This window comes from Tursiops truncatus, chromosome 10, assembly GCF_011762595.2.
Source record: "Tursiops truncatus isolate mTurTru1 chromosome 10, mTurTru1.mat.Y, whole genome shotgun sequence".
Classification (NCBI taxonomy): Eukaryota; Metazoa; Chordata; class Mammalia; order Artiodactyla; family Delphinidae; genus Tursiops; species Tursiops truncatus.
Genome location: NC_047043.1, coordinates 6,694,211 through 6,718,128, shown reverse-complemented (window position 1 = coordinate 6,718,128; position 23,918 = coordinate 6,694,211). Strand labels below are relative to the sequence as shown.

The following is a 23,918-nucleotide window of genomic DNA, read 5'->3' as shown; positions in this document are numbered from 1 at the left end:
AACGGGAGAGGCCACAACAGTGAGTGGCCCGCATATCGCAAAAAAAGAAAAAAAAAACAAAACCAAAAAAACACTACCATATTTTTATGTTGTTACTTTTCCTTTTTTTTTTTTTAAACATCTTTATTGGAGGATAATTGCTTTACAGTGGTGTGTCAGTTTCTGCTTTGTAACAAAGTGAATCAGCTATACGTATACATATATCCCCATATCTCCTCCCTCTTGTATCTCCCTCCCACCCTCCCTATCCCACCCCTCTAGGTGGTCACAAAGCACCGAGCTGATCTCCCTGTGCTATGCGGCTGCTTCCCACTAGCTGTCTATTTTACGTTTTGTAGTGTAGATACGTCCATGTCACTCTCTCACTTCATCCCAGTTTACCCTTCCCCCTCCCTGTATCCTCAAGTCCATTCTCTACATCTGCATCTTTATTCCTGTCCTGCCCCTAGGTTCTTCAGAACCATTTTTTTTTTATTCCATATATATGTTAGCTTACGGTATTTGTTTTTCTCTTTCTTACTTCACTCTGTATGACAGACTCTAGGTCCATCCACCTCACTACAAATCACTCAATTTCATTTCTTTTATGGCTGAGTAATATTCCATTGTATATATGTGCCACATCTTATCCATTCATATGGACATAAAGAAACTTAGGTTGCTTACATGTCCCGGCTATTGTAAATAGAGCTGCAATAAACACTGTGGTACATGACTCTTTTTGAATTATGGTTTTCTCAGGGTATATGCCCAGTAGTGGGATTGGTGGGTCATATGCTAGTCCTATTTTTAGTTTTTTAAGGAACCTCCATACTGTTCTCCACAGTGGCCGTATCAATTTACATTCCCACCAACAGTGCAAGAGGATTTCCTTTTCTCCACACCCTCTCCAGCATTTACTGTTTGTAGATATTTTTAATGATGGCCATTCTGACTTGTATGAGGTGATACCTCATTGAAGTTTTGATTTGCATTTCTCTGATGATGAGTGATGTTAAGCATCCTTTCTTGTGTTTGTTGGCAATCTGTAGATATTCTTTGGAGTAATGTCTATTTAGGTCTTCTGCCTATTTTGGAACTGGGCTGTTTGTTTTTTTGATATTGAGCTGCATGAGCTGCTTGTAAATTTTGGAGATTAATCCTTTGTCAGTTGCTTCATTTGCAAATATTTCCTCCCATTCTGAGGGTTGTCTTTTCGTCTTGTATGGTTTCCTTTGCTGTGCAAAAGCTTTGAAGTTTCATTAGGCCCCATTTGTTTATTTTTGTTTTTATTTCCATTTCTCTAGGAGGTGGGTCAAAAAGGATCTTGCAGAGATTTATGTCATAGAGTGTTCTGCCTATATTTTCCTCTAAGAGTTTTATAGTGTCTGGTCTTACATTTAGGTCTTTTAATCCATTTTGAGTTTATTTTTGTGTATGGTGTCAGGGAGTGTTCTAATTTCATATTTTTACATGTAGCTGTCCGCTTTTCCCAGCACTATTTACTGAAGAGGCTGTCTTTTCTCCATTGTATATTCTTGCCTCCTTTACCAAAAATAAGGTGACCATAGGTGCATGGGTTTATCTCTGGGTTTTCTATCCTGTTCCATTGATCTAAATTTCTGTTTTTGTGGCAGTACCATACAGTCTTGATTACTGTAGCTTTGTAGTATAGTCTGAAGTCTGGAAGCCTAATTCCTCCAGCTCCGTTTTTCTTTCTCAAGATTGCTTTGGCTATTCAGGGCCTTTTGTGTTTCCATACAAATTGTGAAATTTTTTGTTCTGGTTATGTGAAAAATGCCATTGGTAGTTTCATAGGGATTGTACTGAATCTGTAGATTGCTTTGGGTGGTACAGTCATTTTCACAATGTTGATTCTTCCAATCCAAGAACATGGTGTATCTCTCCATCTGTTTGTATCATCTTTAATTTCTTTCATCAGTGTCTTATAGTTTTCTGCATACAGGTCTTTTGTCTCCTTAGGTAGGTTTATTCCTAGATATTTTATTCTTTTTGTTGCAATGGTAAATGGGAGTGTTTCCTTAATTTCTCTTTCAGATTTTTCATCTTTAGTGTATAGGAATGCAAGAGATTTCTGTGCATTAGTTTTGTATCCTGCTATTTTACCAAATTCATTTATTAGCTCTAGTAGTTTTCTGTTGGCATCTTTAGGATTCTCTATGTATAGTATCATGTCGTCTGCAAATAGTGACAGCTTTACTTCTTCTTTTCCAATTTAGATTCCTTTTATTTGTTTTTCTTCTCTGATTGCTGTGGCTAAAACTTCCAAAACTATGTTGAATAATAGTGGTGAGAGTGGACAACCTTGTCTTGTTCCTGAACTTAGAGGAAATGGTTTCTGTTTTTCACCATTGAGAATGATGTCGGCTGTGGGTCGGTCATATATGGCCTTTATTATGTTGAGGTAAGTTCCCTCTATGCCTACTTTCTGGAAGTTTTTTTTTATCATAAATGGGTGTCAAATTTTGTCAAAAGCTTTTTCTGCATCTATTGAGATGATCATATGGTTTTTCTCCTTCAATTTGTTAATATGGTTTATCACATTGATTGGTTTCCGTATATTGAAGAATCCTTGCATTCCTGGGATAAACCCCACTTGATCATGGTGTATGATCCTTTTAATGTGCTGTTGGATTCTGTTTGCTAGTATTTTGTTGAGGATTTTTGCACCTATGTTCATCAGTGATATTGGCCTGTAGTTTTCTTTCTTTGTGACATCTTTGTCTGGTTTTGGAACACTACCAAATTTTAAATTATTAAATAATAAACAAAGTATAGCAGTTTAAAGTTAGACATTCTTTTCACGTTTATATGGATTTCTGTTTCTTCTTAGCTCAATAACCTGGAAAAAATAATAGTAATCTAGAATGTTTATGTCATGTCACCTTTAAACTGATATTTGAAAACGTATTAGCGTCTTTTTAGTGTAAGGGAAAACAACATGATTTTTCAACTTTCCAAATATCATAATGCAGAACTGAATGTGATTTAAAGATTCTGAATGAGTCTCTTGAAATCCACATACATTAAGTGATCTGAGTGGTAATTTGATGAGATTGTAGGCCATTTACATTACCATGAAAGTCCTGGATTATTTCTTTTATGATTATTTAAATGCCATATATAGCCAAACTCTTCACTGTAGATATACTACTATTTTGAGATAAGAAACCATATGCTAAGGCAAAATTCTGAACGAGGAATAAAACAAATTGCTTAGTATAGTTGTCACTAGTTTCCTCTTATATAAATAGAATATCTAAATCATAATATTTTAAGCTAAAACAGCAGTTTTGAAAGTTCAAATTCTCTTGATCTATAAAAGTAATTTATGACTGCACAGTAGGCAAAACAAATGTTACCAATCCATGGCCCAAATTATTAAGTAGAAAAGACCAAGGTGGGCATAATTATTTTTACTTTTCTGACAGATGCAATTTTTCACATGCTAATGCCTAACTACATGATGGGAAGGGTTAGGAGAAGTAGATTGTCACTGAAATCAAGCACTCGTAGAAAATGCTTGGTGGGATGCAGGAATGTGTTTTGAACTTTTACATACAGCTCTCCATATAGAAAATCCAATATGTAGTGTAGATATGGGGAAAAAAATAACCCTGCTTGTTTTTACTTACAATGATTTTTGGTCATGTGGCTGAAGCTTGAACATCTGTTTAAAAAAACAACAAAGTCATTCCCAAAAAGTAGTTTTCAACTATGAACAGCTTATACTTTGCAGGTTACTTCTACCCTATGGCCTTTAGTTCCACAACCCATAAAAGGAAGAGGCTGCATTATATAATATTTAAGGTATTTCCAGATCTAAAATTTTACATTTTTATTAGAATGAAGTCTTGATGGATTGATGAAAGATACATATGTGATAAAGGAAGTATAGTAAAATATTAAGTAGATGGTGTGTGTATAGCATTTGCTATATTTAAAAAAATTTTCATGATAAAATGTTGAAAAATGTAACTTAATATCCTGTAATTATATACTGATATATAAAAATGAATACATGCCATCACATAATTTATTTTGATATTTACATTACATTTGATATTTACATTGATAACTGAAGTATAATTGAATTTTTTCAGCTCCATTTTATAAATGTAACTGAGAAGGGAAAGGACTTATCTAAGGTCACATAACTCGTTAGTGGGAGAATTTTTTTAACAGCCCCTGTTGGTGAAATTAAAGTTCAAATTAAGCATTAACATATATCCCTTTCATGAGGCAGGCATAGCTATGTCGAGCACTTATTAAATGTGCACAGCAGCACACCATGGACATCATAGAGTTTCATGGGACTTTACAGTTTCACATACATTGCCTCATTCAATTAATTTAAAAAAAAACAAACTGTAAGATGGGTCATCAGGAAGTATTACCTGCATTATAGCAATGAGGCCTCTCAAGTCAGAGCAATATCATGACTAGCTCAGGATAACAGAAGCAATAAAGATAAAAACAGATATGGGTCCAGAATCCTGACTGTCTATGTCCTACTGGAAACATGAAGACTATGAAAGAAAAGATATGGACTTTACTTAGAAACACTAAAAGTCAAATTGGTGAGATGTGATATGTTTTATGAAGCAACCAGAAAATAAATAAAAACCACTAGCAAATGTTATTGGTTGTGTAAAACCAGACCCATAGGAACTTATTTACTAAAGACATTCAAATTAAGAGAAAAGGGTGCTGAAAAGACTGTTACTCTCAAAGGACAGAACCTAGAATTTCAGACATTGGTATCAATTCTGAAAATTTTGAAAATAAAGTTTTAGGCTTTACTGGCATTTCTCCAATTCTCCAGCAAATTTGATAATACAGTAATGATCACTTTTGTCTTCTAAAAAGTGAATCTTGAGATAGTTCACTTATATACTTGACTAATTTCTTTATTTATATTTAAGACAATACAATAAATGTTCATATTGGTCCATCATGAAAAGGCTTGCTGTACATCACCACGACCTCAATCTGGTCAACCTATTCTTGAAAGGAAGGACCCCATGACTGTATTTTTATCAGCATATTCTGACTATTTAGGAATCTGCAGTGACTTTGAACAATGCAAAGCTGTAACAACAGAATACAGAAAAAAAAAAATGAAGAAAAATTTTTTTCAAACACAGCTACAAAATGTTGTTTTTGGAAATGTTGGATTAAGAAAATTAAATTAGGTGGTTTGAATATACTCTCTTGTGTTGATACAATCTCAAATTGTCTAAACGAAATTTAAATAAACTATATATTTTCCACTGTGCATGTTCATGGAGAAGAGGAAAAATAAAAATAATAAATTGAGTTTGGCAGAATAAATTATAAGGTTGATTTTAATTGGTTTATTAACTAAGATATTATTATATTATTATTGAATACTTAAAAAAAGGTGATTTACATTTTCTTTGGTGCTTGCATGCAGATTTCATTCTGACAGTCAGCTATCTATCTACCTATTTGCCATGGGTCAAAATAGCGGAATGTGTGATTATATCTCTACAAATATGGTACAAAATCTGTATAATAAGGCAGTCACAAATGCATAAAATAAGAATTCTAATGTAATTATAGATCATTATCACATACTCTTTAATATGAACATATAATTTAGAATATGACACAATAAAAATTCCTTCAAAATTGAAGGACACATTCAGATTCTAAAGATAATGACATTCCACATTTAAGGGGCAGCGACCCTGCATAAAATCGTTAGACATTTTCCTTTTCTCCTATTCTCTTCTCTAATCCATGGCAGAAGGTAGAATGTTGGCACCTTAAAGATCTTAGGTAAAGGCATTAGTTTCCTCATTCCCAATCACTTTAATTGAATGTGTAGTATGTATACAGAACTGTAATTCTGTCCAGAGGTTGCTTGTCAAGCTATGTTTTTATTATAATTACCTGATTTGTTCAGCTTTAGTCATATTTACTTTTGAAAGTCATCTGTCCTGCTCAGACATGGTTAGTTGAAGTAGGGAAAAATATGTAACACCCACAGACAGAAAGCCTAAAAGAAAGAAAAAGGGGAACGAGTGCAGTCTTCCCATATGGACAAAAAAACAAGATAAAATTGCCACCTAAAAATTATTGTAAACCAACAGATCACATTATTTTCTTTCACGTCATCACATTTAATATTCACTTTTACCATTTGATACTAACTTGTAACTTTGGGAGGAGAAGGCTCATAGTTCTACTTTGAAGATTTAATTACCTTTATTCTCATTGGATGCCAACGATGATTAGTTATTCACAACACTTAGGAGAAAAAGCTGAAAAAACGGACAGCATCTCTCATTTTCCTGGTTTCCCCTTTGAAAACATAGGTCAATTTTCCATCACATTTCTATGTGTTGTGAAAACCCTCCCAAATTCATACATCTGGATATTGGTTAAACTTTGGTGGGAAAGAGAAATTTTAACATTATGACTCCAACTCATGCCACAGATCTTCAGGATTATTATAATCATGTGACAGCAATTACAAATACCTATGAGGTGATGAATGTTAAAACTATTGTGGTAATCATTTTGTAATGTATATATGTCAAGTCATTATGCTATGCACCTTAAACTTATACAGTGCTATGTGTCAATTATGTCTCAATATAACTGGAAAAAAAAAAAAACCAAACCAAACAAACAAAAATGTCAAATACTTTAGTTTCTGATGTGTTGACATAAAATTAATACAGAGCAAACTACTTGATCACATCTTGAAATTTTTCCCAGCAGGGAACCACTTAGCTAGTGGCTTCATGTTGGTATCAATCTCAAAATAATATTAATAGTATGAAGGAGAAGAAAAAGAATAGTAAGATACAGGCAATTAGTATTACAAAGCAAATTTTAACCAGTATGTAAGAACCTGTAGCAGGATCTGATGTGAAGCATCTAAGGCAACTGGACACTTTTTGTACAAGGAAACAAGCAGATACCCTCCAGAATTGTAACCAAAAGGAAAAACAAGGAATTTCAAGACAAAACTAGCACCATGATATTCCAGTTTTCTATTCCTGTATAACAAATAGTCCCCGAACTCAGTAAGTGAAACACCGACAATCATTTTGTTATATATTTTATACATAGTTTGGGGAGCTGATTAGGCTCAGTGAGGGGTTTCTGGTTCTTGCACCCATTTGCAGTCTGACAATGACTGGGCCTAGAGCTATTTCAAGAGAAGCTATCTCACTCACCAGTCTGGGACCTCAACTGGGGCTGTCAGGGAGAACAGCTACAGATGGCATCTGTGTATGATCTGGGCTTCCTAGCATGGTTTCTGGGTTCTAAGAGCAAGCATCTAAGAGAACCAGACAGAAGCTGTATTGTCCTTTATGACCTAGCCTCAGAAATCACATAGCATCAGAGAGGGTCACTTCTACTACAGTCACATTCTTATCCTTACAGGGGAAGAAATAAGGCCCCGACTTCTCTGTGGGAAGAGTGTCAACGTCATGCTGTAAGAAGACCACGGAGGGTATGTGTGTGTGTGGGGGGGGGGGATCGGTTGCAGCCTTCTTGGATAACACAAACCCCGTCATTCTCTGAAGGCTGATCAGGATTGAAGCTTAAAGTAACTTTGTCAGATAATCCAAATGAGCACTGACTGAAGGCTGGTGGCATGTTAACAGCTGAGTAAATGACCATAATATTCAACAAGTTCTTGGGAAAATAAATAAATAAATAAATAAATAAATAAAATATACATGTATACATATAAATTCAATTTTTAGCCCATCTAAGGACATTGTAGTTCTATTTTTTCCTCCTAATTCTGACAGATTTTGGCTTGCTCATTTTGATGATGCATTATCGGATATATATAAGTTCATGATATTTCTATCTGCTTGGTATTTTCTTCCTTCATCCCAATTAATTCATTTCACCTTAAAGTCCTTTAGTGTGATATTAATAACTGCTATGGTAGCTTACCTTTTAGTAGAATTTGCCTGTTATGACTACTTCTATTTCTTTAATTTCAAATATTTTATGTAGTTCTGTTTTAGGTGTGTCTCTTTCAAGAGCATAGAGCTAGATTTGTTGTTTTAAGTACTTTTTAACAGCTCAGCAAATATTCATTCTTTTAAATACTGAGTTTGGCTCCTTTTGATTTATTGTGATTATGGTGTATTTGAACTTATAATGACTATTTTTTCTTTTTTGGTAAGTTTTTTATTGATTCCTTTTTCCTCCCCTGGTTCAGAACCTAGAGATTACATTTCTATTGTTTAATTGTTAGTGTTAAATGTTTGACATACACTCATATGTAAAAATTTTTACACAAAATCTAAAATTATTTTGCCCTTCCACTCTCTTATAAAATATAATATGGAACTTATTATGCTTGAGTTTTCATTTAGCTCATTCCCATTTACTAGTATTAATCAAAATTTTAATCAATTTTACCTTTTAAACGCCAACATTTATATTAAAATGTTAATAGTCCTCAATTTATTAAAATGTTGTCAATTTCTGATTTCACTGTTTTTGTCTAGAGTTCCATACCTATTCTTAATTGTTACTAAAGAACATCTGTAGCAATTCTTCCACTGGTAAAATCTCTTAGTCTTACTATATCTGAAATATCTCCATTTTATACTCAAAGTATATAGTTTGAGTATATATTTCTAGATATATATTTATATTTCCCTTAGCAATCTAAGATACTACTCCATTACCTTGTGGCACCCATTTTTGCTTCTCAAATGTCTTCCAAATGACCCATTATTATCTTTGAATATAATCTTTCTTTCTTCTCTAATAATTTTAAATATTTTTCCTCAACGTTATATTATTTTAACACCAAATGTGTGGAGATGGATTTATTTTTATTCAAACTATTTGATACTCAAAATGCTCTTACCATTTGAGGATTCATATCCTTCACCAATTCTGGAAAAATTCCACTTATTTCTTCATAAATATTGATAGTCTGATGTTTTCCCATACTCTCTTCTTCTAATATCATATTTGATAACATAAAGGTTAAGATCACAGGCTCTGGATTATGATAACTATGTTCAGTTCTTCCATTTTTTGCTTGTATATCTTCCACAAGAATAATGTTTCTAGGTTACTGGCATGGCCCATCAAAAACTCTTTGGAATAGACATATCCTATGGAATAGAACCCAACTCCTGATTTAGCATCCATGACCCTGAATAGAATATGGCCCAACTAAAACTCTTAAACCTAACTTTCCACTAACGTAATATTCAGGATTTCAGCTCAAATCAAGTTGACCTACTCACTGCCTTCTGAATTTACCACAGGATATTCCATTGCCACCAAGTTTTAAAAGTTGTTTCCCCCTCATAGAAATATTCTACTTATAGGAATCTTACCATTCTCTGCTGCCTTTTCCATGAAGAAAATCCAAGTAGAAGTAATTTTTGCCTACTCTGAATTCTTTTAAGTCTTGTGTGTTGTTAAAGAATGAATATAATGTGTAGTGTTGAAGTTCACAAATTGTAGGTCAAGACTGCTTAAATTTGAACCCCAGCTCTTCCATTTATGAGATGTATTACCTTTAAAAAGTTATCTAACTTGTGTGTGTCTCCCTTTCCAAATCTGTAAAGTGGGATTAAGAAAAGTTTCTACTTCATAGGGTTACTGTGAGAGTTAACAAGTTAACACAAGTAAGTCTCTTAGAACAGTTTTTAACATGTAGTATATACTATTTAGCATTGGTATATTTTCTGGTATTTTTCACTGCACTGAAAATTCTTTTCTGCCACATTTAGGGTTGAATATTTTTCCTCACTTCTGAAGATTATTTCTAAGCAGAGGGAACTCAACTGGTTGTAAATCCTGGCCTCTCTGCTTTCTTTTACTCACATTGTGGAAGGGAATGTGGACTGACTCCAAGCTTTTCCTCTTTGGACTCAGGTTGCCACAGAGAACAAAATTGTTGTTTTGCTTTCCTTGAGCAGTTCCTGCCCCTACAGAGGGGTGGGAATAGATGGGGAGGCCAGCCCTGGTCAGTTAGCATAACTGGGTGGAGACAGCCATCAGACAAATGGACGCACATCTGGTCCATTTGGCTTTCACACTTTATGTTTACCAACTTTTATCAGTAATAAAATTATTTTTCATGTGCCATGATTTGTTTACTTCTCAAAGCATTCAGAACTCAGGAAGTGATGGGAGTCTCCCCTTCCGAGACTCTACCACCTTAGTACCTTAAATAAATATTTGCTAGAGCCAATGATAACTGGCTCTACATTAGATGAGAAACATTGGATATACTTATATAAAGTTAATATAAAATTGTTCCTGAAAAGATAAATAATACCTTACAGAGCCTATTATTAGAAAATCAAACCTTAAACTGAGAAATCTCCATGAGGTATGGGGCAGCAATTCATAAGACTTCAAAGACAGCTGGATGGCAACATTATCTATTTTTAGAAGCATCTATCCTCTAATAGGATACGATTACTTAATTTGTGCTTTTCACACCATCTAAATCACATCTCTCCAACCTTGGCATTTTTCTCTGCGAGGGAATAACAATGGGATATGAGATGAGATGCCAACTTGGACCAACATTGGCTGAACAGACTGAAATAGGTGTTGAAGTAAAGACATGGTGAGCTAGCACAGAGTAAACTGAAATGTGCACCTGAGTCATTGGCAAATCATGAGCTCCTGTCCAGCCAAGCCTACAACTCATCCCATTCACTTCCCTATGGCAGCGTAAAGAGTACCAACATACTTCAGACATTTACATTTATGTTTCACTGAGCCAAACCTTCATGGGCAAGACTGACAAAACTCTAAGAGTCTTGGGCTAGTGTCTTCTTTTCCTTTTTTTTTTTAATATTTCAGATATAAGGAATTTAATATAGTCAGTATATTAATTTATTCTTCAGCAAATACAGAAGAAAATCATTTGTATACCATATAATGAAAAGGGATACTTTTGACTTCTGATATGGCTCTAAGTAACTGAATCAATTAAGGCTCATTCAAAAGTACAGAAACCGCTTTACGTCTTGAAAGCAGAGAAAGTTGATTGTTGCGATTTACAACGATGATGGGAGAGCTGAGGAGCCCAAGAGGAGACAGTGAGGCAGTGCAGAGATCACCAACAGCAGAAAGAAGCTACTGCTCTTAGGTCTGGATGGCATGGAGGTTGGGTCTTGCCAGAACCCAGATGTCAAAGCCTCACGTGTAGGAGCTACCGTCACAGTGGGGGCTATCCAGAATCAACTGGGACCATGGGGGAGTGGTGGTCTGGTGAGCTGGAGCTCCAGAGGAGACACTGGTGCTATCACAGGGATATCATACACTGGAAGCAAGAAAGGGAGAGATACCTTGGCTTCTGTCCTCTCCCTGCTCGCCAGTCTCCCACTAGCACCTATTAGCTAAAAACAGTTGACCCTTGAACAACACAGGTTTGAACGGCTTGGGCCCAATTATTTTTCAATAGTAAATACTACACTACTACAGGATCCATCATTGGCTGAATCTGTGGATGTGGAACTGTGTATATGGAGGGTGGACTGTAAGTTATACACAGATTTTTGACTGTGGGGAGGGTGGGACCCCTAATCCCAGCATTACTCAAGGGCCAACTGTATACGGGAAGTGAAATACCAAGGGATCTTGGAAATATTTTTCCCAAAGGCAAAGAGAAAGAGAAACACACGATGCATCTGAGATCAAATAGAAAAACGCACCACACTCGTACTCTTTCAGTATCATTGTGATGTAGATGAAATGTATGACACTATGAACTTGAGTTCCAGCTATGCTGAAGTTCATGGAGTTTTCCAAACTAAGCTGTATCTTGCCTCCCTGCCTTGGCTCAAGTTGCTTCCTCACCTGCAATGCTCCTTTCCTCACCATCCACTTGAGGGACAGCTACTCATCTTTGGAGATTTGCCACTCTGAGGCCTTTCCTGACCACCCATTCTTACTCCTGGCAGTTTTAAATTGCACACCCCTTTCTGCCACTACTGTGCTTTCTCTATAGGTCTACCACAGCACTTCATTATTACAGTTAACATGTCTATTCTCTCCTACTACATGGTACGCTCAAGAGAGCAAGGCTTTTATTTGTTTCAACGTCCACAGCACCTATCACAGTGCCTGGCCGTAATTTTATGCATAATTAGTTAACGAGTGAGTAAATGATTAGCTGGACGGTGGGTGGGGTTCCAGTAGATCTTAATAAACATTGAATGGCAACCTGCCTTGACAGTTGAATGTTTCCACCATGCTTTCAACTCCTCACTCCCCGATACTGATTTTAATGAAAATAATTAAATAATCGCAAAGAGAACAGAAATCCTTTCCTTCCTCCACAGACTCTTTATTGAACTCTTACTTGACTATAAAAAACTACTTTAGGAACTAATGAAGGGTTAAAGGATATACAATCTAGCTGAATTTTTTTTTTTTTTGCGGTACGCGGGCCTCTCACTGCTGTGGCCTCTCCCATTGTGGAGCACAGGCTCCGGACGCGCAGGCCCAGCGGCCATGGCTCACGGGCCCAGCCGCTCCGTGGCACGTGGGATCTTCCTAGACCTGGGCACGAACCCATGTCCCCTGCATCAGCAGGCAGACTCTCAACCACTGCGCCACCATGGAAGCCCACAGCTGAATCTTTTGACTGATCTCAAACCAATCTATTTTTTTGCATGGGCCAGCATTAGTATGTATTAAAACAATCTGTATCCATATTAATATATTTAGCTATATAATTGAGTATGCATTATTTTTTTTCTTAAAACTACTATTCAATAAGCAGATCACAAGTTGGTAGAAAATTTATATATGTGCACTTTACTCTGACCTAAAACTGAACCCATAACCTGCATTGTTTATTTTCACTGTGTCAAAACTGAGCTACTTCATACTAATATAGCATAGTTAATTCAGTATTTTGAAATTCTTTATTACTTCCCCAATGCAGTAATTTTGGATTTCACAAATGAAACCCTAATGTTTGGTAATGAGTGGAACATTCTTTTTTAAAACAACAAGAGTCTAATTAGATGGGTAAGAGGTCCTACAAGAATTATTGAGTTTGGGACAGTAGTTTTGTTTGTTTGCTGTTTGAAGGATGGAAGAAAGGAGTAAAGTACCAATCTAGAAGGGAAATTTCTATGCAAACTTTTCATTGTTGAGAATTTGCTAGTGAGCTGGGTATTATTTTGGAAAGAAAGTCCAAAGCAATATTTTTAATATTTTATGCCAGTACAAAAAATTCTAAATTTTTAAGGTAATGAAATTTTTCAAAAGTTAAAATCAAATAAATATGAATTAAAGATTTGACAGTTTACAAGAACTTCAACTTCTATACTGTATTCTAGTATTCAGGGTAAATTTCAACTGACACACAGCTTCTGCTTTAACATGATGATATTTCCCAGTGGTATTTTTATTTCTAAATTCCCATTTTCTCTATTAAATACTCAAGCCAACGCTATTTGCATCAAATATTGCACTGTCCCTGGAGATTTGTTTGCAGGGCTTTCTACTTTTATCAACTCTCTATTCCAAACAGATCCTGTGAATTTCACCCTTAAGTCAAAAGGTTTGGCAGAGGAAGACATTTCAGGGTAAAATTTAAGTAGTAATGACAAATATTTTGAAATATTCAACAGTCGAAACTTTTTAGCCTTTTTTCCCCTAAATGTATAAAACAAGCAAACATACTTAAAACAACGACAGTAAAAAGCCATTGTACTAAACAGAGACAGTCAACAGCTGGTAGAAAATTGAATTGAACTTTGTCCAGAGACAATAGAAAAAGGAAATTAAAGGCTTCAAATTGCTTATAGCAGGCCAGAGTAAATCCAACTGCTTTTTGAGGTCATTAAAACATCTTGAACGATTTTCCAAAGATTTTTGGTTCAAGAGGCCCAAAAAGATTTTGCCAAGCACTACTTTCCTCTTATTGTATTTCATAATAAATTTAATCCATATGTTTCTGATTCATTTATACTTCAGTCATCAAACAGTTCTTGTGCAAGAGCTATTTGATTTCTAAGAAATCATTTGAGCCTTTTATAGAAGTCTGCTTGTTTCCTTTGAAGTAAGTTTTGCAAACTGAAAATACTTGATGTTCTGAACTGAGCTTTTAAGTTTTTATACAATCATAGAATCTTAGATATTAAGCGCAATCTATCCCAACATCCATCCCAAAGTAGAATACTTCTTACCAATCTTTGGCAGATAAAATTTTGGTTGCTTCTTTACCATTTTCAGTGATAGGGAACTCATTATTTCAGAAGAAAGCTTATTCCATCAAGACTCATCCTTTCCTCTCTCCTGTCACAATAGCTTGGCACTTATACTATAAGGCTAAGTGTGGTTATGTGTGTGTGTATAATGCCTTAGTCCTTTTTCTCAAATGCCTCCTTGTACCTTAATGCTACCTTCTCTTTATTTTGATATTTTGGGAATTTACCTGACGTAAAGAAACTATCTTGAAACACTAGTTTGTCTTCGAAAAGCTTCAATTTTTCTGGTTTAAATATGTAAAAGACCTACAGATTTTGCATAATGTTTCCATTTAATCCATATTACACCCCAATAAGAAAATACCACTGTCCCAATTTTTGAAGGGGGAACCTGAACTTCAGAGGATTGATTAATTTTAATGAGGTCACATGACTGTTTAGTAGTTCTTGTATTCAAACCGAAGACTTGTTGGTGCCAAAGGCATGGATCTTTCTTTTGCACAGAACTGAATTTCCATTAAAATTCCCTCATAAGGTCTTTCGAGAATGAGGTATAGCAAAACAGAGCTTTACACACCTACATATTTAACTGCTTCAGAACCGTCTACGTAGTAGTTTGTGTCCCATGAAAGCACTATTTTTGTCAGTCAAAAACGTTCAATGTCTACAATTTTTATGACCCATTTTAACATACAGATATTCTTGACACCATGTTTGCCTTAAGTTTTGTAGTAGAAAATTTCTGGTGATGCATCCATAAGCTCAGTAGGCTGACGAAAATTGTTTTCTTTTAAAAAGTTAAAGAAATAACAGACCTTTGTTCAACTGTAAATACTTTTTTTTTTTTTTTTTTTTTTTTGCGGTACGCGGGCCTTTCACTGCTGTGGCCTCTCCCTTTGCAGAGCACAGGCTCCGGACACGCAGGCTCAGCGGCCATGGCTCACGGGCCCAGCCGCTCCGCGGCATGTGGGATCTTCCCGGACCGGGGCACGAACCCGTGTCCCCTGCATCGGCAGGCGGACTCTCAGCCACTGCGCCACCAGGGATGCCCCAACTGTAAATACTTAATTAAAAATTTACAGTCCCAAGGGACTGGCTCCAGGAACCACCCTCACAGGCCCCTTTCCACAATACCAAAATCTGGGCAGGCCCAAGTCCCTTACGTAAAATGACTCAGTACCTTCATCCTGCGGGACGCCAGAAGAAACCCAGCACCTTCATCCTCCGGGACGCCAGAAACGGAATCTCGCGGGAAGCGAAATCCCGCGGAAAGAGGAATCCCGCGCGAAGCGGAATCTCGCGGGAAGCAGAATTCCGCGGGAAGCAGAATCCCGCGGGAAGCGGAGAATGGAGGAGGGCTGGCAGCGCCTGAAAGAGTAAGTCCTTAACTGATAATCAAACTCAAGTGCAAATTGTCAGGTGATAACAAGCTTTGTAATCCTTTCTCCTCTGAATTCATTTTATTTGTTGTGGACCAACTATGTGCTAAGCCCAGCGCCCCAGTCTGTGAGATACGAAGATAAATAAGTTGCTGTGCCTCTTTCATCAGAATTTTCAGTTTTTTTGATAGAGATTATTCTCTTTCACAAGCCTTCACACCCTGACTTCCTGGCTCTATTTTTTTCCTTGCTTTTTTAAAAAAGTAAAAAGTTTTCTTTTTAAAACAGAAAAAAACGGGGAAAAAAGTAAAAAGTTTAAAAACTTTCTTTAAATTCTCTTAATTCTTGGGTGACCCAATGGTTTCCTAGTTGAAAATGTGACTTCTCTCAGCTCCCTTAAAAAAGTCTTTTTTTTTTTTTTTTTTTGCGGTATGCGGGCCTCTCACTGTTGTGGCCTCTCCCGTTGCGGAGCACAGGCTCCGGACGCACAGGCTCAGCGGCCATGGCTCACCGGCCCAGCCGCTCCGCGGCGGCATGTGGGATCTTACCGGACCGGGGCACGAACCCATGTCCCCTGAATCGGCAGGCAGACTCCCAGCCACTGCGCCACCAGGGAAGCCCCTAAAAAAGTCTCTTTATAATTTTCTCGTTTCCTGTTTTCATGAGGGCAGTAAAATCTGTCTGGCAGAAAGCATTCTCCTTAGAAGTAAGCCCTGAATGCCAATTTTGTAGTTAAGTATATATTAAGGCTCAGATTATCTGATTAATCTGCAGAACTTTATGTTGTTTTTAGACAACTAATATCATTTTTCATTCTTATAATGAGGTTTTCAAACAAAATATTTAAATATTAGAATATTTTAAAATAAGCACACTATATTATACTACTAGCCGAAATTACTAAAATACTGATGTTTAAAAATAATTTAATCATGATATTCACTCAACATTCAGTGCTTACTTTATTAGGAACAGAAGAAAGGTGCAATATAAATTTTGAGTCAATCAAAGAGCCATTTTTAGAGAGAAAAATTGGATAATATGAACGATAATAAGCAACAACAGAATGTATATATAACAAATATGCTTGTAGGGGTAGATTTGATTATAGAAATGATCATTTTGATGAAAAACAGGAATGGTTAGAGTTGAAGGAAGAATAGGCTATAGCTTGGCAGAATGCAGAAGTAGAACATTTTGGTACAATAAATAAAAATTATAGTGTGGGAGTAGATATATTTTCTAGGCAGGGAATATGGATTGAGGTATTGCAGGAGACTGAAATCAGACATGTCCACAGGAATTACAGAATCAAAAACTGTAGTGTAGAAGGTGCTTTAGAGATTACCTCACCCAGACATTATGAATTTACAGAGAATTAAATAAAAGCTCCAGCTTTTCTCAGGTAGTTTCCCATATAGCTAGGACTGGATTCCATGAACCAGAAGTCCAAATTCAACGTTTTTTTTCTTTGTGTGATTTATGCTGGCTTGTTCAGTGTATGTTGGAGGGAACAGAAGCTGAGGGCAAACAGAGGCATTGAAAATTTACACTACAACTGTATTCATTAGTGAATTACAAGTATATGATACATTGAATAGATATATGAAATTCTTAAAGTAGAAATCTGCCCATGAATGTAAAAGTAATACATTATCCATTCACAAAATATGTTTCTATTTAAAAGGAAAATACAAAGTGAAATTTCACAACTAAACTCACAGTGTAATAAATTATGAGTTTAACTGGAAATCAAAATGTTTGATTGTGGATCAGACAAGTTTAGTATCCAGGCAAGAAAAAACCTGAAGCTGGGTGGAATAAGTAAAAAGTTTGGCAATGGTTTTGTTATCGATCTTGAGTATTAGATATAGATTGTGTGTATGTGTATATAATATAATCTTAAATCAAAGGCAGTCTTATTTGTGAAACTATAATTACTGTTCTTTTAATTTATGATATCAGCGTGCCAAAGCTCATTAAAAAAGCATATAGAAGGATCATCATTTGGAAGCTTTGGAAAAGCTGCCATAAGAACTTATCACTACTGGTTTTAGACTTGGGGTAGGGAGTTAAAAGTTGGGCAAGTTCTCACAGGATCTTAGAGCTGATATGGTTTTTTATCCTTCCATGGATAAAGGAAGATAAAGTTAAGAAATATTACCTACACAAGAAAGTGAGTTAGAGAATCAGTTTTATGTATGAATTGTTAAGATCGCATAGAGTAGCCTCTTCCTTTGTATCTTTCTTTTCTTAAAATTTATATATTATCATTTTTAAATATTTACTTTTTAATATTGAATAGGTTGCAAGTTTTTCCATAGTCATGACATAAGACTTTTTTGAGGCAATTTATAAATTGTGAAGGAAATTAAAGCATAAAGATTATGGAGATTTATATCTTTTATTTATAGTTCTTTATAGTTGTTGTTTATGAACCCTCAAATACAAACTCAGGAATTTAGAATCCAATGAAAAGGGGAAATAAAAAGAGGAATAGGAGGAAAAATTAAAGAAAAAGAAGTTACTTCCCTTTAAAATGGTTATATTTTATTGTTAGCAATTATATCATTAGGAACATAGAGACGGAATGGGAGAAAAATCCAACTTCTGGAAATTAATTGAAACCTTATGCTTTATATAAGGGTAATTAAAGCCCAAACTCTTATGATAAGTCATTGGGTAGATCTAGGCTAGAGCCCAGTTTCCAAAACCCAGATTCTAGGGCTCCTTTCTTGTCACAAGTCTTTCTACTGACATGCTAATAGTGAGTTTTAATAGCAACAATAATAATAATTTGATTTGCTTTTACAAATACAATGTAGATAGTTGCACTGGAGTGTAATTAATGCTTTCAGATGACCATAAAGATCAGAGGGTCATTTTAAGCAGGCATATTTGTATACATCCTGATTATTAAAAGTAGTAGAGATTTTGCCAAGATTTGCATTCTTACTGAGAGTCTTTACATATATTATTGCCTATATCCTTTCAGCAACTCTGTAAAACATTCAAATAATAGTGAATATTAGGAAGATGAAGCTTTTCTCCTAAGGTTACAGTGTTGGTAAATAGCAAAGTTAGGACTTGAACCCAAGCCCCCTGGAACCCACTGCCCAAATCTTTTAGAAAGCCACAAAATTGCAGGGGAAGTGACCAGAGAAATAGAGCATAAGAACTCTTAATATTGTTTATTATCAGTGTCTATATATTTCTATCACTATAATTCTGAGAATAAAGAAAAACTGTCTTCCCAGTTTTAATAGGCAAACACAAGTCTGGAGTCATATATTTTTAACTGAAATGCATAATTATTAAAGTATAAATGTATTGACACTGAAGTCACTCAAATCTGGATATAAATGCCTGATCTGTACTATGTGAGTAGTCACAGATCCTTCCCTGTACAGTAGGAATATTAGAGTGATCAGTTGCATGAGCAGGAGGCTCACACCTGAGAGCGATTTGTCCAGGTGAGACAGCTGACACACAGGCGCTTGGGCTGAGCCTGGGGCTCCACCTCTCGGTGCAGAGCGACTTCCACTGCAAACATTTCCCAACGTGAAAAATAAAATACTAATATTATCTATTTGTTTTCCTTTTAAGACTTATTACCTTTAATTGTATAAGACATTTACATGGAACTAGCCTATTTATTTAGTTCTTCCCATTATTATATTACAACCTTCTTTTAAAATATTGTTCCAGACTCAGGAAACCCAGGAAGTCACGTGAAAAGTACCTTATGCAAAAATAGCAAGAGTACTTGAGTTCTGACTAGACAGTATTTACCCAATTAAATATGGATGATAATGGGTGCTACACTAAGTATCTTTTTTAAATTACCTTTTTTTTTCCCTTGAGCACGTAAATCCTATATCATGCAGCTGTGTCTTCCAGTTTTAGTAAGATATAATTGACAGAGTACTGTGTAAGTTTAAGGTGTGCAGCATAATGATTTAACTTACATATATTGAGAAATGATTACCACAGTGAGTTAGCCAACATCCATCGCCTCATATAGATACAAAATAAAACATCTCATACAGCGGTGCTAACTATAGTCGTCATATACTAAGTATCATAACATATATTACCTCTTGATTCTTAAAATACAAGTCTCATTTTCATTATGTTTTCAGCCATTAATTCATCTGATGTGATATTTTCTTATATGTCTTTATCTAAGGGAGGATTATGTCTCAGGAGGTCCTCTTACCATCCTGTTCATGAATCATGGTGGTAGACTGTACCACCTTGATTCTCAACAACTTGACAGAATATGCAATATCATTTTTTAAAGTTTTCTTTATTCTGCTTTAAATATCCCCTTTATTCTTTTTCTTTATGTCTCTTTTATATTTTTAATACTTGTATTTTCTCTTTTAATCCTTTAGCCAGCATTTGCTATGCTCAATCCCATGATTTCCCTATACAGCTTTCTCCATTTTGTCTTATTAAAATACTGTGATTCTGTTCTGAGATGTGGAAAGATTATAAGTTGAGGTGACATAGATGATATTACTGCTATATGTTTTCTTAATAGATGTTAGGAATATATCCCCTTCAACTCAAGGCATGCAAAGTTAACTGGAGGACTTATTTTGGGATTCATCCACAAGAAGGAAAATCCACTCGTTCCCATTATAAGAGTTGGTTTTGTGAAGTACTCTTATGCAACCAACATCATGTGGGAAGAAAGAGAGGATTAAGAACATCATAATAGGCACAAAAATAGGGCCAATTTTCACATTACACAGCTAAATTGGAAAGGAAGGAAATAAAGACATCAGTGGATGAAATTAATGTAATTGGAGAATACTGTAGTCAAAGTAGTTTGTTTGTTCTAATCTTGTACACGATATAAAAATGCTGTTGCAAATGGACCCCAGCTGCAAGTAATCACAGTCAGAGGCTAAATGGATTCAACAGTGATGATCTGGTGGAGAGGCAAATGCCCGTGCAGCTTTTCTTGCAGGAAAATATTGTAGAAAATCAACAGTCCCAAGATTAATACATTGAAAAATGTGCTACAACTCTGAAAATTAACTCATATACCCAAGTTAAGGAATTGAAATAATGAAAAAAATGTTTCCAGCTCCACACAATTATTTTATTTTTAAATTATTCTTTATAGAAATGGCTTGGATGTCAACTTTACATCTATAGTAAACTCATCATCGTATAAGCCATTTAGGTATGAAAGGCCTTTTAAGCGTGTTTATACCAAAATGGAGTGGAGAGCTGGTCCCTCGGTGTCTTATATGTCATATATGGACTTATATGTTATGTTTTAAAACACTGCTTGTTTTCTGTCAAATTTTAAAGACCAACACACACACACACACACACACACACACACACACACACACACACACACACACACAGAGATTTCAAGAGGAGAGAGAGTCTTACAGGTATGTCCCTACAGCTTCGGAGTACAGAATGTTATATTTGTTTAAGAATTGATTAGCTTTAGTTGTAAGGCTAATGTAAGGAAATGATTAAATCCATTCTCATTCTATTAAAACCTTGTCTCTCCAGGAAAGGTCTTTACACAAGAGTGGAGGGTACACCCCTGCCAATAACTGGATACTCACGAATCACGTCTCAAATGCTCTTTCCTCTGACGAAATGAGGAGGAGTACTTGAAGTCCAGGGTCAGCAGCACTCAGCTTCCTGGGTCATCAATTTTATTCCAGTATTTGGGGAGGAATTTCAGGAATTTCGATAGTAATTCAAAACATTTTACTATTGAAGTGATACAGGGTGCCAACTTTGCATGGATATAAAATTTAACATAAAATTTATATCTTTTTAGGGTTATTTACCTTCACATAAAATTTATATCTTTTTAGGGTTATTTACCTTCACAGTACTTGGTGGTAGAAGTTTATTATCACTTGCATCCAAACAACCTCTGTACAGATTGTTCTCCATCACATCACTCTCTTTATTTTCTTCATAGAACTTCTCACAATTTGAAATTGTCTTGATATTTGGGTTACTTGTTTATTATCAGTCCCATCCTGGAATGCAAAATTTGTGAGTGCTGAGTTGTCATCAGTCTGGGTCATGTCTGTTTGACACGTGCCTGTCTCAGAGCACTAGTCAAGTGTTTAGTATATATTTGTTGAATAAATTAGTGGATTCTTAAGTTTGAGAATTATTGACCTAATAGATTCCAGGCATATTCACATGTGTGAATGAGTCCTGAATGATATGCTAGGACTCATAAACTGTTCTGAAATGATTTCCATTTTTAAGAAAGTGGCTTAAGAATCTGGTAGGTTAAATAATTTATTCTAAAACACAAAGGTAACCATTATTTCCTCAACCTATCCCCCTCTCTGTTCTCTTGAGAATTAAGTTTTACAAAGATGCGTTGACCATGAGCTTTAATGTCAGTCTGACACTATCAAACTGGACCCGCCTCTTTCTAAATATGACCATAAGTGAGTGAGTTCATCTCTGTATCCCAGCCTCTCCAAAATAGACATCATAATTCCTGAGTCTTTGAGTCCTGAGAATTGATGCAATAATGTATGCAGTGAACTTATTACAGTGCCCAGCACATAAGAAGTTGCCCCAAATAGTAGCTCTTCTTATTACTTGCTTGAGTGAATTTTCAAGCAAGGATGGGATGAAAGCTGGACTAAAAAATGAAGCCAGAGACAAGCATGATCCATATGTGGGGAATATGATTGGTTCTATGAAAAGTGCTGAACAGTAATACGCAAAGTCCATGCTAAACATTTCGTTTAACTGTTCAGGTGTTAAAATATTAAAAACATTAATGTGCTCCATTTAAAGTTAAAGCAACATTATAAGACTAATATACTTTACAGGATAAATACTATCTCATCATAGAAAAGTTCTTTACATCATAAGATTTTTGTATTAAAAAAATCTTTCATTTTCAATTTCTTTTAAAGATACTCTCCTAGAACATTTATTTCCTAACTGAAATGATAAAGAGAAGGCATAAATTATACACAATTAGCAGCTTCATCATTTAAACTGTGAATAGAGATAAAGTAGAATTAAAATTCTATTAGATGAAAAAAAAAACTGATTTGTAGAAATGTACCCTACAGATAATTTGAGACTTAAAATATTTTTTGTGTGTGTGTGAATAAAACAGTGTAACATTAACTTAAAGGTGTGTGCAACATTCATCTCCTCAGAGCTCAACTTCTAATATGAGATAATTCTCAAATTCCTAAAACAGCCTTCAATGCTTTCTAATTTGGGTTGCATATTTTAAATGAATTATTATCACATGTTAAATAAATCTAAATTCATTTTAATTAATATAACAAGAAGCAATCTTCTATCTAAGCATGGTCAAAGATCTAAAGTCTCATGGTTTTTTTTTTGGTTTTTTTTTGTTTGTTTGTTTGTTTGTTTGTTTTGGTACGCGGGCCTCTCACTGTTGTGGCCTCTCCCGTTGTGGAGCACAGACTCCTGGACGCGCAGGCTCAGTGGTCATGGCTCCCGGGCCCAGCCGCTCCGCGGCATGTGGGATCCTCCCGGATCAGGGCACGAACCCATGTCCCCTGCATCGGCAGGCGGACTCCCAACCACTGCACCACCAGGGAAGCCCCTAAAGTCTCATGTTTTGAATCAGGAGCTGTCCATAACCTGGATTGATGGAGGACCTGGGTCATACTGCCACTTTAATATTTGGACCAGACTTGTCAAAAAGATTTGACAAAAAAGCATGAGAGAGTATGTTCTGTTACTAAGTCCAATATCTTTATTTCCATACCTATGCCCTCCAAAACATAGTTAATTTGGAGTGGGTTTGCTTTACAATATGATGCAGATTGTGGGGCTTTATTTTTTAGATATAAATCTTGAATCTTTATTTTTCAGATTATGTTTTATATACTAGCTCAGTCAGCCCTAGCAATTTGAAAGCATGTAACAGGGAAAAATAAAGTCAGTGCTTTAAAACTGGGAAACCACGTTAGCTTCTTCAGTGTGAAGTTTGTAAAATAAACTACAATTTGAATAGGGAAATGACTTCAGTTTTGGTGTTTGTCACTCAAATCTGTTTGGACTTATAAGTTACTTTTAAAATTATTATTTCTTTTTGCTTGCAATAAACTGCCTAGAAGGCTTCCCTGGTGGCTCAGTGGTTGAGAGTCCACCTGCAGATGCAGGGGACGTGGGTTCGTGCCCTGGTCCGGGAGGATCCCACGTGCCGCGGAGCAGCTGGGCCAGTGGGCCATGGCTGCTGGGCCCGCGCGTCTGGAGCCTGTGCTCCGCAATGGGAGAGGCCACAACAGTGAGAGGCCCGCGTACCGCAAATAAATAGATA

The 23,918-nt window shown here is 35.8% G+C and overlaps 1 long non-coding RNA gene across 1 annotated transcript in view; it reads right to left on the bottom strand.

Annotated features, from left to right (window-relative positions):
* Positions 1–3,660, bottom strand: part of LOC141279628 (uncharacterized) — a 135,133-nt gene extending 131,473 nt beyond the window's left edge. The window contains exon 1 of the long non-coding RNA XR_012334210.1: positions 3,636–3,660. This is a non-coding gene — a long non-coding RNA (uncharacterized lncRNA). The remainder of the gene's footprint in view (positions 1–3,635) is intronic.
* Positions 3,661–23,918: the final 20,258 nt, after the last annotated feature.